General features: G+C 43.2%; 1 protein-coding gene across 39 annotated transcripts in view; it reads left to right on the forward strand.

Annotated features, from left to right (window-relative positions):
* Rbfox1 (RNA binding protein, fox-1 homolog (C. elegans) 1) overlaps positions 1-16,011 on the forward strand; it is a 1,527,688-nt gene that overhangs the window by 1,185,889 nt on the left and 325,788 nt on the right. The gene's annotated exons all lie outside the window — the stretch shown is intronic.

Raw genomic sequence — 16,011 nt, forward strand, 5'->3', positions numbered from 1 at the left:
GGATGCCTGTTGTTTTGACTGCTAAGGCTATTATTCTGTGTACCGAGAGGTTTGTGTGCTAGCGAGAAATTGGACCTGTTTCTTTGCCTTATTGTACCTCCTTGCTGTCACTCAAACCCACTGCTTCTGGGTGTACGCCTGCAGTTCTCTGGGAAGCCAACATCCACTTGTGATAGAAGTGGGTCATTGTAGGAAGCAAGTGGCTATTTGTTGCTGTTCTTTAGAAATAAGCAACCCTAAGTAATAAATCCTAAATCTCCTTTCTATGGGAAAGGAAAATTAAATATATGCAGTACAACACTTTAGCTTTTTTTCCTGTAGCCCCACTCCCACCCAGCCCTCTCTGAGAGTTCTACAAAACTCTAATTCATTAATGACGACTTCTGTGGAGGATTGAACAAATATTCTTTTTATTCTTTGACTGTGACTGTGACTGTGACCTTCTATTAACTGTCAGAAGCTGGGTGGCAGAATGCACCCAGACGTCAATCCCGATAGCATCAGAACTGCCAATTACCCTAGATGTATGGATACTATTGCTACACTTCTATGTTATAGGTAAATAGACCAGCAGAGAATGGCCCTGGCACCAAGGAAGGGAACTTGTGGCCAGATGGTGACATGAAACTTAGGACTTGAAGGTGAAGCAGAGTAACAGTGCTTTTGGCTTCTGTTGGAAATTTGGGGTGAAGGTCAAAGGCTGGAGTTTTGTCGGCCCCTGTGCTGCCCTATCCGATAAATAATTACAAGCAAATCGCTCATTTCAGTCCGTGCTGATTGATGCTGAAATTGCTTTTGAAAGTTCTCATAAGTTCCTGTTATAGATTAAGTGCTGGTGCAGGAGAATAACGGCACCCACAGAAATGGGTGAATGTAATCAGGTTTAATGGACTCGAGAGCTTGTTGGGAATTAAATAACTATCGATTTGCTGGGATGTTTCTGTCATTACAAAATGCCACTCTGAACGTATTACCCCAATGATAGATGAGAAGACGCTAGAACCAACTGCAAAGCTGGGAAGGCACTATTTCTTCCTCTTTGGCAAAATGTTCAAGAAACATAACTGGTTAGTGTGGAATGGAGCAAGTTATTTTACTTGCAAATGTTAACCTGATCCATTCTCATTTGTTTCCCAAAAGGAAACTTCTGAACTAGTGACCTACAAGTCCTTCTGTGTGTGTCAGTGAGGAGCCTCCGATGAGCTACTGGGACCCACTGCACCCTTCCCCTCTCCTCCACACAGAGCACACTGCAAGGCTGTGCACATGAAGGTGCTAGCCTTCTTGCTGCTTTGTGGAGGCTCAAAGAAACTAAACCCCCTCCCATTGCAGTTTTGTTCTTAAGGAAAGGATGTGGTATGATAGAATAGGTAGGAAATTCTAGTGCCTCTTTACCTTTCAGCTTGCACTTCCTGCCCTAGCTACCTTGGCCCTTAGCTTGAGGAGTTTCACCCCGAGTCAGGAATAAAGGCCCTTTTGCCAGGATTCAGATTTCTTTAGCAACTTAGTGATTCCAGCAAGACAAGAAAATGAAGAGGACTATGGACTCATCTTTGCTAGGATCCCTTGTGCCTGCATAGTTGGGAACAGCATGAATGGTTATGTGCAAGGGCCACTGGCGAGCTGCTTGAGATGCTGTTCACAATTTCACAGTCTTTCTAAACTCAACAGCCAACAGTTCTGTGGCCAAAGATGTTCCTTTTTGAATTGCTGCCTGAGACACTTTTGAAATTCAGGCCAGTGTGGCTTAATTTTTCTGCAGTTAAAGAAAAAATAATTTGCATTTTTTTTAAGTTTTAAGAGAGTACCTGACTCATGCTACAGTCAGTACCTACAGATGTGTCCTTACGTGTCTAGTGAGGTCCCTCTCATGGCCTCTTCTTTAAAGTCAGTCCCATAGTTAACATGGGATTTCCATTCCTACTTTCTGTTTCTCTGGAAAACCAGTGTCACTATATCGTATCCAGGGCACCCTTTATTTTATGGAGTAAACTAAACTTATGGAGTAAACAGACAAATAAGACAAGCATTTTGTTTGTTTTGCTTTGCTTTGCTTTCCTCTAACTACATAGACAATCATGCTAAACCAGGTAGAATGGTTTTCACAGTAGTAAGAGGTCAAAAGGAAGCAGGGAAAAATGATGATACTGAGCACACTGTGCAGACCATGACCGTTCACCTTCAGTACAGAGCCCATTCTTGATGTCTTTGAATGAAGAGCCCAGGCATCATCCTTGGGACCTCTCTTTAGTCCGGCATTCTAAGTGTCATCTTGATTCACCACAGGGGTTGACTGAGCTGCTATTATTATAAGAAGTCAAGTCCATTGGCAAAGTCATTCTTGATTCCAGATGCTAACAACAGGATTGACTTAAGCCATGGGCCATGCTCACACAATGACAAATGATGAAATCAGAACAGTGGCTTCGTAACCCATTTGTGGGTTTGCTTAGCATCCGAATAAAGTGTTTCTCAGCTTTATGGAGCAAGCATAGATCTATAGCGCTGATGTACATATCTGCCTGCACATATGACTAAAGCAGCCTTCTTCCTATACAGAGTGACTCTGCTGAAGTCCTTGTAGGCCTCAAAGGTGATGGCTTCTGAATGGCATCATTTGCAGGGGGATGGATAGAACTGGAGATTAGCAGACGAAACAAGATACAGCAGGAAATCAGAAAGACAGATATGCTTTCTCTCCTTTGTGAATCCAAATTATATGTATTTGTGTGTAGATGTATGCATAAAGTGATATATGCATACTGAATGAAAAAAAAAACAGAAATAAAAAGGAAGAGCATGTCTGTTCCTAGGTAAAGTGAAGGAGAAAGTTTATTATTGATAAAAGGCAGAGAATAGCCAGAGGCAAAGGCATCTGGAAGAGTCCAGAGCGGACATAACCCTGAGCTGTGGAGGTTGAGGGGAGGGCGTGGAGGGAGAGTGGAACCAGGTGTAGCCAAGAGAGCAAAGGCTGGGTAACCAGAAAGCTGGGTTGTATCGGGAAGAGCATCTGCAGGAGGGCAGCCCACCCAGCACCCGGGCTGGAGAATTTGGGGAAGAGGATAGGGTATGCCAGCCATACCTTGTAACAGGTAGGAAAGGGTCTGTGGGATGATGGGGGAATCTAGTGGCCAGGTTTCCTTTGATATGTTAAATAGGCACCTCGGCCATTTGTCCAGGGTTTGAGGTTAAACACATACAAGTACACACAGGCATATGGCATAGATGTAGTAATGAAGCCACTACAAAAGGGATTAGTGCTAACAGGACTGGAAGGGAGGAGAGAGTGGATAGATATCATCACACTACATCACATATGTGACTGAAGGTGCTTGAAGCCCATCCATGTATCTGATGGATGCATGCTGACACACAATATTAGTTATCTGTTATGCAGAAAAGCAACCAACACATTCTTTTTCTTTTTTTTTTTTTTTTTTTTTTTTTTTGAGACAGGGTTTCTCTGTGTAGCCCTGGCTGTCCTGGAACTCACTCTGTAGAGCAGGCTGGCCTCAAACTCTGAAATCCACCTGCCTCTGCCTCCCGAGTGCTGGGATTAAAGGCGTTCACCACCACACCTGGCCTCCAACACATTCTTTAAAGAAACTATGGTACCATAGAAATTAAGATTTTTCTTCTTGAGTTCTTAGTCTTGTTAATAAAAGAATTTAAAAGGAGACTCAGAAGGAATGTCCAGGACAGTGTTGAGCAGAGTTTGAAATAAAAACAACAGGGCAGGTAAGCTGTGAATCTGGGCAGCTGCTGGCTGGAAAGAGATGTTTGTGTTGGGGGGGGGAGCCCACTTTGGCATGTTCAGAAATGGGAATAGCAAGCAACTGCCTGATGGCTGGTGGGGTGGAGTGGAGCAGAGGAAGGTGGGACCTTCAGAGAATCTGTGAAGAAGCCCTGCTTGCTAGGGAAAAGCTTGCTTAGGCTTTGGCCAGTTGTCTAAAGAAAAGGTGGAAAGAATGTTACTCATTTCTGAGCATCTGATACAATCTGGGAGGGGTCAGCACATTAGCTTATTAAAGGATACTTAGCTGCTCATTCTTAAATTCACTTTCTGTTGGTGGGGTGGGCTCCTGGTCCTTTCATTGACAGGCCTTCTTGGCTTGAGTTTTAAAAACACGATGAGATGAAGATAGAACATCAAGCTTTGGGTCCCCAGGTCTACACCAAAACTTAGAAACTTAGTTTCTTTGTGCCTCAGAGGAAGTAACTATTCTTTAGGGGCCTCAAGGAATTCTACTGACTTCCAGCTTTTCATACGGTAATTTAAATCCCTAGGAGGGCTTCCATTTGTAGAGTTACCTGAGCAACAGGAAAGAGGGTTCTATCTGCAATGGCCTCCAAGGCTGTGACTATCTGTCTGGCTACCAAACAAAGGAACAGATTACGGAGCAATTCCTGCTAAATTATGCACTACAAGAAAAGACTATCCTAGAGAAAAAGTAGTGAACAGTCTTAGGAGTCTTCTCAGGTGTCCATTCACCTACGGATCCTCATAAGCCCACTTTTGTCAAGCCCTAGGAGAGGCACCTAGAAGGCAAAATGACATCACTACATCATTCACAGCCTAGAGGAAGAAACAATAGATCATTTCTAAGCTATAAAGACAGCAGAAGGAAGCAAGTGTGTTCAGAGCTAATGTCTTAGATACAGCAGTAATTTAACTTTTTAATGAGTAGTATTTGTTCGTCAACCAATACCTACAATTTTCAATTCCAAGAAGTTCTGAAACCAAAAAATTTAAGGCCTGAGACCAAATCTCACACAGGAATAAGACTTGACCAGAAATGGCTAACAAGCAACTATTTATACACTATCCCAGTCTGCATGAATATTCATGTCCCTTGCCGGGGGGGGGGGGGGGGGGAATGTTTATGCGTTTGGTGTTGGTGTCTGGGTGTTGCCCCAGACTCTTCTGAAGGCTTTACATAATCACTGTTTCCAGTGGAGTACCTTTCTGGAAACCGAAAACAGCACAAAACAAAAAAGCAAATTATGAATTACAGGTGACTCCAGAGTTCTCAGTTTGGGAGCCACTGCCTTTTATTAACTCATCTTTTGCATGTGGAGAATGTGGACTCAGAAAGAGGGAATAAGATTACGAGGTCCCAAAGAATACCAGTGGTGGAGTCCAAATTTAGACTGGGGTTTGCTGAGTGAGCACCTTCTCTTTTACTGGGAGATCCAGCAGACACAAGCATTGGGAACAGAGAGAGGGAGGAGCCCATGCCGGTTAAGTGGCCAGTTACCAACTGGAGCTGCACAAACACCAGTTGGCACTCTCCAGAGTATTTGTCACGCTGAAAGAGCCTCCTTGGTGTTTTTGCCATCTTACTTGCTCAGTGAAATGTGATGGCGTTCCAATTCCAAAAGGGCGAGATGTAAGGCAAAGGAGCTGGAGGAGCCTCAGAAACAGGTCTTCCCCACCCTGACCTTGTTCCTGGACGAATGAGCTCCTGTGGATCTAGAGCAGTGGTTCTCAACCTTCCTGAAGCTGCGGCTCTTTTAGTGCTGTGATGACCCCAACCATAACATTATTTTCATTGCTACTTCACAATTGCAATGTTGCTACCTTTATGAATCATAAAGTATGTAAGGGTCTTTTTCAATGGTCTTGGAGGACCCCTGTGAAAAGGTTGTTTAACCCCCTAAGGGTTGCAAACCACAGGTTGAGAACCATTGATCTAGTTGGTAAATGTCCATCTGTGGAGTGTCTTTCACTCCTCAACATTCTTTACCAATGAGATAGTAGTGTCCCCATAGGCCAAGTGTCTTCTTACATTTCCACTCACCATAGCTGCAGGTGGCAGAATCTGCTGAGTCATGTCTCTCTGCTCTACCCACCAACCCTAGTTTCTGTGTATTTTGAAGCAAACTCCTTGTGTTGGAGGAGTGTTTTACAAGAATTCTGCATGCTTTGTGTAGAGCTACTAGAAAATACTGAACTGTTGATTTTTCACCACAGTCAGAGGAGAGCCTACCCTCTAGAGATGGAAATAAATGGGCGGAGATCCTGCAAGACATTTACATTTGTTTCTGATTGGACTTGGAAACAACTCTGCTAATTTAGTGGCTGCCATAGCCGGTTTCCATTCTCAGTAGCATTTCTGCCCTCATGATGTGCTCTACCTGTTTAGGGAGTCTGTTGATTGGGAAAGACATGAGAACGGACACCTGATATAAATGCTGGCGGTGCCATTTACTTTGTGGCCACTCCATCTTAGTCACTAAGTGACTTTTCTGTACTGCCAATGAGGCCATGTCAACAGTGAACTAAATTAAACAGTAAGAGAGGTGGCAAGGAGAATTTAGAGTCAAGCAGGGTCCAGGTTGATAAATTAGCTTTGGCATAAACTAAGCCTGTGGCCCTGGGCTTGTCAGTTAACCTCAACATGCCTCAGTTTTTCTCAGATACTGCATCAAACCTGGAAGAGCTAACTTTCAAAGTTCTCTTGTGTGTTTGATATAGTCATTTGGCAATTATGTGTTGATTATCTGTAATGAGCAGGACCAAGAACTAAGAATGGGTGATGAGGACACATAGAAGAGCTATAAGGAGTATACATTATATGGAAAGGATTATACTTTATCCATATCTGATTGTGTATATCTACATCTACATCTATATCTATATCTATATCTATATCTATATCTATATCTATATCTATATCTATATCTATATCTATATTATCTATATGTATCTGTCTGTCTGTCTGTCTGTCTATCATTCTATCATTCCAAGGCACTTGTAGTTGCTAGTGGCGTACCATGCCCTGTTTCGTAGAAATATGCTTTTTAAACATTAGATAATATTTTGTATTCTAAGAAGAGAAAAGAACAGTGTATGTACTGAATGAGTACTCTTTTATATGTAAGGAACAGAAATCTAAATCTTACTGGTTTCAGAGAATGGTTTCTGGTCTTGTAAACTTCAGGCCCAGTTGGATCCAGGAGCTCAGATAACAGGAAAATAGTCTCTCTCCTGTCCACACAAGTTGCCTCTCCTCAGTATTTCTTAATATGAAGATACTGAGGTGAATTGTAGAAGCATCACATTAAATATAAAGGCATGTCATTGCCACATGGTGACAAAGTTGATTGGCAACATGTCTAAACCTGCATCCTGCCTCATATTAGAGGGTTCCTTCTCTGACTGTCCCATCAGAAATCCAGGGTTCAGCATCCCTGAATGATGCTAAAGTCTGACTTGCCCACACCTGAGCTGAGTGAACTGGGAATAGAGGACCAGTTAGGGAACTATTAAAATAGCGAGTGCTAGCTAGGTGGGTAAAGCCCAAATTCTCTTGACCAATAAGAATAATAGTGAAAGCTCTTACACTTGAGCATGTCCTTTCTCTCTTCATAGGACACACTCTGTGCCCCAGGATGAAGAAGAGGTCAGATCATAAGCTGGAGACTAAGTAGCCCATACTCATGGGGAACTGGTTCCATCTTTCTAGCCCATCAGCTTCTCTGTTAATGGCCAGATACAGCTGCTTTACCCAGCCTCTTCTCCCCTCGACTGATGAAAGTATATCTGGGGCCACTTCCACTTTTTCATAGATGAGAGCCTCACCATCTAGGGAAGTCAGAAAAGCCTGAGATATCCACCATCATAGTAACTGAGCCAAAATGGGCATCTTAGAACATACATACAACTCTTACTATTTATATTAACCATGCATAAACCGATATATACTATTTGCACAAAGATGTGTGTGTGTATGTATATATATATAAAATATTAAGGCATGAATAATATGCTGTATATGTATATGCACATGTGCCTGTGTAGGCTAGAGGTCAACTTCAGGTGTCTCACTTGATCAATCTCCATCATGTCTTTTTTGACACGGCGTCTCTCATTGAACCTGGAGCTCATTAATTCAACTAAGCCGCTAACCAATGAGCTTCATGGCTTTACCTTTCACCATAACTCCACCTCAGTGCTGGTGCTATAGCTGTGCACCATTTTGCCAGATTTCATGTGGGTGTTAGGAATCTAAATTTGAGCTCCATACTTACACAACAGACTGTTTATTAACAGAGCTACCTTTCCGTCCCCTATATGTGACATTCTCAACTATACATCCCATTCCATTTCTAACAAAAGAAGGAAATCGCTAATGTCAGGAAGCAAAACAAAACATTTTAGTGATAGACTCTGAAATACTGTGGACCTTCCGGCATTCCGAGGCACTTGTAGATGCTAGTGGCATACCGTGCCCTGATTCGTAGAAGTATGCTTTTTAAAAATTAAATTATTAAAGGAACTCTGTCAATCTTAGTGATTAATATCTGTCCTATAAAAGGTATGTGTTTCTGCAGCAGCCATCTGTCATGTTGATCATTTCAAAGGCATGCTATATAAGCAAGTATGCTTGTTATATGTTGACGCAGTCCAGGGAAAGCTAGGAGCCCTGTGGATTTTACTTTCTAGTTGATGCTTTGGGTACATTGATCTGAGCCCTTGGCAGTGAGGTACTCCTTCCCAGTGTTTTGAAAGTTGTTTCTGGTAAGTGCTTTGCCTGCCTGACTTATAATGGAGATACTTCTCCCTATTTGTGTTTCTCTCCCATCCAAAGATAGACCTAGCACACATGCAGTCTGGAGGGCCAGGAGCTGGTGTGTCTACTTGATCTGCTGCCGAGCCTGTATGGTGGACACAGTCATGGAAATCCATGCTCAGTCCTTCCTGGGTAGCTGGATCTGTAGTTTTCAGCAATAGGCACTTTCTAAATGGAGCACTTTGAGCTTTTAAAAGCAGAAGGCAGAGGCTCCATATAGCTCATTCATAAATGCTTGCTTACTGGTTATGGGTTCCACATTGGATTTTATTTTAAGCTCTGAACACTGAAATGATGGAGTTCCCAGGGGTCACATGGAAAGCCTCCTTATGGGTAGCAAATTTGAAAATTAAATCCAGCAGCATTGCTGTAGGTTCCTCAGGTCCACAGGCCCTAGGTCCAACTAGTAGATGACATCTTTACCACAGCTGGGTATGATGTCAGGTTTGATGACAATCCCAGGAAGCTGTTCATCCTTTCTAAGGAGCAGTAATTCTGATACTTCAGAAAACATAGGCGTTTGTAGTTTCTGTTTGAATGTTTTTGACACGGGGAAATGATGAGGGATGGAGTGGATGAGAGGAGTGGTCTGAGCCCAGCCTTGCACCCAGCTCAGAGTAAAGTAGAAGAATTCAAAACCTGCTGCTGTAGACGTGGCCCGTACACGTGGCCCATGGGCACCGTACTTTCCTTGTCGGGTTTCAGTGATACACTGTAAAATGCTACTTGTTCTCAGTTAGAGAAGAGAATGTAAAAGGAAAGTGACATTCATAGAGGCAAAAGTTAAGTATGGTGGTGGCCTGCTGTATGTGACCCTGGATAAATTCCTTGACTTTTATAAGCCTCTACTTTCATGTCTGTACAATGGAAGTAATAACAATGTACACTGTCTTTCAAGACCACTTTCAGGATTCAGAGTCCAAACGTGAGCTTTCCAGAGTGCTTGGTAGAATAGTCATGGTGGCATTGAGATGTTGTGATGTCATACCTAGGACTATCTATTCCTTCCATTCTAGTTGGCAATGAAGCTCCTGACTGCCACACCTCATCTGAACTTGTGGGTGGGGCGAGGCCACACATTTTTCACAGGTGGCCTGAGAATCTGCTGAGCTGCACCAGGTCTCAGTGGGGACACCCCATCGAATGGTGAATTGGCTATTGTCTTGTTCAGTTGTTGATTTTCCAAGTCTGTACTCTTATGTCTGTGGATAACATGTTGTAGATGGGGTGACGGGCATGGTTGCATCTCTCTAACGTCAAAGCAGATTCCTTTCAGTGTAGCTGCACAGCCTAGGGCTTCAATCATCGAGTGCCCTGGAGAAAGGCTGAATGGACAGTCATGGAGCCTGACATCTGTGGGAGAATTGAGACAGGGTCTTCTGTAGTCCAAGTGTCACGGAGGCCAGCTGAGGCCAGAATGATGTGATTCCTGGTGCTTCTGCTGGAGTGGCAGATCTCGAGCTTTTTTTTTTTTTTTTTTTTGAGGGATAATGATTTCAGTGGTTGGTTTTCACATAGAATCATAGTTATTTCAATAGCAGCTGTTAGATTGTAAGATTTCATGAATTTAGTATGTAGCCAGCCACCTATGAGGCCTTTCACCTACATTTCACCCTACCTCTTAGGTGGGATGAAAACCCTTGTTCCCTTGTAATGTATGGAGCCCACTGTCCCCTTCCCTCTGCCAAGCTATAGCTGGGAGAGCTGAGACATCTAGGCAAGTTGCATGTAGGAGGTCACAGGTCTCCATCACATTGAGACCACATCTTTTCACACTTGCTCCTGTGGAACAGGCTGGAGCTGGGTGGCATGGGTGTAGTCTGCCCTTTGTGGTCGGGAAGAGAGGCCCATCTCATCTCTTCCATGTGGCTACAGCCTTCTGGGGACAGACTCTTTAGTACCACCCACAGCCCTGTTCTGTAAAGCTCCTGGCACACTGTGGGCGCTTAATAAATGTTAAATAATGAGAATAGCTCCCATCTGTCAGTGCCTGGTGGCAGGGAGGATGGGTGAGTGCTGAGTAGTACTGGGCAGCTTGTGGCAAACACTGTGTGTGTGTGTGTGTGTGTGTGTGTGTGTGTGTGTGTGTGTGTGTGTTTGGGAGACTGTAGCCCTGAGATGTTCAAGGTCCCTCAGCATTAAAGTGGCTCCCACTCCTCTAGAAATCAGAATGTGGACAAGTGCCTTGTCAGTGCGGGCACTGCACCAATCCTGGCTGTCTGCATTGTTTACATGGACCCCAGCCCAGTAGCTGCTTTTCTCATGGGAAGCTAGGCTCAGGAACATGTTGATCAACAATGCAGGGGCTTTGTTGAGATTTAAGAGAGGAGGGAAGGATTGGCCCTTGGAGCAGACGGCACCATAAATTCCTGCTTCTGTCGTTTTTCTTGGAGGAAAATACCTCCCGGGGCTTTTCACATTTAGTCATAATTATATCAACAGTGGCTGCTTGATTTCAGGCATTTCTGTGTACCAGTCCACATATGAGGTCTTTACCTACAGTACCTTATGGAAGCACTGTGTTTTAGTTAGGCAAAACAGGCTATCAAGAGGCAGGATTGTGCAGAGGTGGGGACCGAAGAACAGGCCAAACTGGTTCATCTTCTGTCTGCACTGTTGAATGTTCACCTCTGTGACCTTGGGTGCACATAGCTTGACCTTGAACTGCGCTCTTCTTTATTCCATTGGTTGTTAAAGGAGACAGCCTGTGAACAGCATAGCAATTGGCCCAGACTCAAAATGTATTTCCAAGCTTCTTGCTAAGTGCACTGCAACCCCACCAAGGCAACTCTTAACTCCTGGTCTGATGGTTATACGTCTTCTCCATGTGGCAGCGAGTGCTATGCTGTCCCTGAGCACAAGCCTAAAGCCAGGCTTTCTGGTTAAGGGCAAGCTTTGCTTTTCATTAGAAAGTTCCGCAACTTCTCTGTTCTTCAGTTCCTCTTGGCTACAATGAGTATGTGAAAAAATGCCTCAGCTTCTACACACTTCTCTATAATATCAGTTGTTCTTGACCACTGAAGAAAGAATCTTGGTAATACACTTTCAATACTAACATGTACAGAATGTCTGAGAAAAGAGTAGAAATAATCATCCATAATTGTTATATCTATCTAATAAAGACATGTGTGTTAGTATTTAATCAATATATAAGATACATATGATATAGTGTTATATACACCTTGGAACATTATTCCTTGAGTCATTATATAATTATGTTAACATTAGCATATACTAGATAAAGGTAATATAATATACAATTCATATGTAATATAAAATAGTCATTATTCTTATTTCTGCTGCTACTGACACAACTGCAACTAACTCCATTTAGAGTTTCCTCTAAAATATTTCTTCTGTGTGAACACTTCTGAAAAGATTTACTTTGAAGAGAAGAGGGAAGCCAAGCACTGTGGTGGTGCCTGTAAGTCCAGCACTCAGCAGACTCAGGTAGGAAGATTACAAGTTCCAAGCCACCTGCAAACCAGGGCTACCTGGAAGACCTTGCCCCAAAGATTAAACAAACTAATATGTAGATATTTTTCAAAGAAAAGGAAGGACAACCAACTAAACTGACTGCCTTTCTCAGTAGGGATGAGGTGGAGCGTGGTCTGTTGGTCTGTGGGATTCTAGAGTAGGAAGCAGTGGTGGTGGTGTCACCAAGCTCTACAGGGGAGTGCCTGTGTCTGTGCTCAGCACAAGCCACGTTGAGCAGAAGCCCTTCTGTGCTGTTGTCCTCTCTCATCACTTTCCTCCTCAAGTCCTGCAGCTTCCTGTCAGGAGGGCCTATTCCTCAGTGGAAGTCAAGATCCTGGGGAAAGGATCACACCAGGACAAAAGCTGTTGATACAGGACCAGGAGAGGACTGCTGGGAAAGGGGTCCTCGAAGCTTGGTTTACAAGACTGTCTGTGAAGTTATCAGTGTCTAATCCCACTGGAGATATACCTTCTGGTTCCGCTCCAAACACACACAATCTATCAAACATGTCAGTTACTCCAGGGACTTCAGACAGCCTGAAAGCTGTATTCTCCTCCCTTCCACAGCCACGTGCTTGTTGTAGAGAGAAGAGAAAACCTGGAGATGCATGCTCTCTGGGAGGTTTCTGTGGAACATGTGATGTGCATGATGAGCAACCAGTTAGTGTCTTCATAAATCAAGCTCCCCACTTTTCAGAGCAGCTCTATGTTTTGCTTGGAGCATTTTATAAAAGTCTTTGTGGGCCCAGGGCTCTTACTAGTGGAATTTTATTTCATACCCACTGTTTCCTTTGCCAGGTACTTTCCATTGTGACTTAGTGAAGGTGCTTGCTGTAGCTTGCCAGAGGGCCTGGGATCAGTGTGGAGAACCAGCAGACACTGAGCCTATTTCCTATCACCCCAGGTGCTGTTCCTCAGTGTCACAACCTCTTCCCTTATCTGTTGTGAGTGACTAGGGCTCCCATTTCTGCATATGATGGGGCCACCTAGGGACAGTGAGAAGCCTCCAGCATGAGAATAAGGCAGAACAGAACATGCAGGATTCCTATCTGTCTAAACCATACTAGGAAATGCGCTAGCTACATGTCCATTTCATTTACTGTCTGGTGACAACCTAGAGATGCACACACATTCTTCCCTCCTGAGGAAGGACAGTATGTAAGTTTTGACGATGATCTCCATGTCACGGGTTCCTTGCCTCCTTGTTGGGGCTGTACAAGATCATATGCAATCAAACCTCTTTCATTCTTTTGCCATTTTTTATTGTATTGCTGACACAGCCTGGTATATTTTAAGAGTCCCTTAAGATTCAGGAACACCTGCTTCACTGAGCCTTTATGCTGTGATTGGCTTCAGGGATGAGGCGGGGTGCACTGAAGCCTGTAGTTTACTGTGGGCTGAAGAACAGATGGACAGTGGACAGCTGGACATGGTGGCCCATGCCTATGATCCCAGCAGTTTAGGAGGGAGTGAGGGTTCTGGGGCAGGAGAATCAGGAATTCGAATTCACCCTGGACAGCATAGTGAGTTCCAGGCTGGTCTGGGTCATGTAGTAGCACATTATTTTGAAATCACATAACAAAGAAAAGAAACCCAAAGTGTTTCTTGACTATGAGTGTTTTCTACTAGAAGAGCCACTCAAATCTGGTTAGCTTTGAGAGTACAGTAGGGGAGGCGTGGATGTTTTACTGCCTTTTGAAATGTATTACTTAAACAAATGGGTGCACAGTAACTCTTGCATTAAAAAGAAAAAGAAAGTAAAATAAAACTGTGGCTAAGACAGGAGGGCCCAGGGACCTCAGTGAATTTCATGGACATCTATCTGGGGTGATGGTTTTCATACAGGGCTGAGTTTTATACTGCCAGGACACTTTACAATGTCTAGACATGCATTTCAGTTGTCCCACTGGAAAGCGCTGCTCCTGGGAGCTCACAATTCCTAGGATAGCTGGAAATAGGCAGAAATGTATTGTTTAATATGCCCACCGATATGAAGCTGGAAAGTTCTCCACCACAATAACACAGTATCTATGACCACCAGCCTAGATGGTGTCTCCGTGAACACTTCTAATCCCAGAGATGGGAGTATGATTCTGCCATAGGATGCTTGCGTGGATTGCTCCAGCCAGCAGTCTTGCAAAGAAAGAGCTACAATTTCCCACTTTGCCGAACAGGATCTGATAGGTGCAAGAGGTCCTTAGTCTGAGTGGCACTACTCTTGGAGTTCATGTGGAGCGCTGCTAAGCATGCTAGGAAAGGCGATTAGGAGAAGATCTCAGAAAGTAGTTTCACTCTCCTTGTGATGTTTATGGAATTGAAGGTAGACTATCCTTGACCCTATGCTATCCATTCTGGATAGAACTGATCCCACCATGTTCCGCCTTCAAGAAGGACGTTGTTTTGGAGCCAATTTTAACAAGGAGTCAGATTAATATTTGTTTTAAGTTCATAGTCTTTTTCATTAAGTTCTTGTCAATATAATGTCATTTTAAAAGTTGTTTAGTTTTTTTTCTCACTACAGAATTAATGAGATATAATTGTATGTGTGTGTGTGTGTGTGTGTGTGTGTGTGTGTGTGTGTGTGGGCACACACATATAATCAGTTTGGTGAATCTTCATTAAAAAACAAGAAAATACATAAAAATATGTATACAATGTAGAAACAACCACTGTGCATACACAGAAGCACATCGCATGAGCACATAGACTTAACCATTGAAAACCATGGGGTCTTTTGGGCTTTCCTTGGGCACAGTCTTCTCCTCTCAGCATGTTCTCCTGCTCTCCTTTGTATAGAAATACATTACTAGCGGCTTGACTTTTCCTTTTTAAAACTACATCCTTGTTATTGTTTTAAATTACATTTCCTGAAAGTTTCATATAAGAGTTCTGTATTTCTATCACTTCTAGTTCCACCTTCTTCACCTCTAGCTTCTCCCACACCCCCACCCTCTATCTAATTCAAGGCATTTTCTTTAATTATTACTGGTATATATTTCACCACTTGGCTCTCAGAGGCAGGGCTGACAATTTTGGACAGATGGGGATATAGAACACATTCAAACCTAATCTGGAATACATAGTGAGATTATCTCAAAAAAATAAATAAAGCACACACATGAAATAATTAGTGTTTTCTTTCTTTACAAATATGTCTTTAGTTAGGTCTGTAGAGACTAGGGTGGTGCCTCATAGAGGAGCATCTTCTTAACCTCTCCATGTGACCACTCATCTTTGCTCTATAATGGCATTGGTAAATGATCTCTTAAGTAATAGATCATCATTTTTTTTTAAGTAGGGTTTGATTCTTATGGGAACTAGACAGAACAATCAGGAGCCAAACAAGAGAAAAAACCTCAGGATCAGAGAACCACATTGTGGAGAGGCTGTTGTTCAGCTCCAGCTAGTTAGGACAATAGGTAAGGTTTCCTAAATTCCAGTAAATAGGGCCTTTGAAAATGGGGCTTCTCTCTAAGGAACAGAAATACCCATAGCCACCAGGGAGGCAAGGATGCATCAGACTACTAGATAGTCTGTGCTCAACTTGGGTTAAAAACTAACCTGCTCAAGAGACCAGGCTGCCAACCTGGCAGCTGTCTGTCAGGAGCTGAAAGGAAGATAGAGCCCTGGCCTGACTTTCTATCTCTCCTCCTTGCTGACCAAGGGCTTCTCTTACAAACCAAGCGCACATACATCTAAGGCAAGAGATTGATTTTCAATTTGAATGACTTTACTTTCTCTCTTAAAAAGATCATGTTAGTTTCCTATAGAAGGACCTTTCGGGATCAAAAGGAACAAAACTAGAGCTAGAAGCTTTGAAGGCTCAGCGGCAGGGAGAACTGTCCACTGAGGTACGGCATTCCACTTTTACAGACACATTTGATCAATTTAGATTTTATGATACCATTAGAAGTTTTATTATTTGTCACTTATCTTTGAAGACTTTGCAGTGGAGAAA

Source organism: Mus musculus, chromosome 16 (genome assembly GCF_000001635.26).
Source record: "Mus musculus strain C57BL/6J chromosome 16, GRCm38.p6 C57BL/6J".
NCBI lineage: Eukaryota > Metazoa > Chordata > Mammalia > Rodentia > Muridae > Mus > Mus musculus.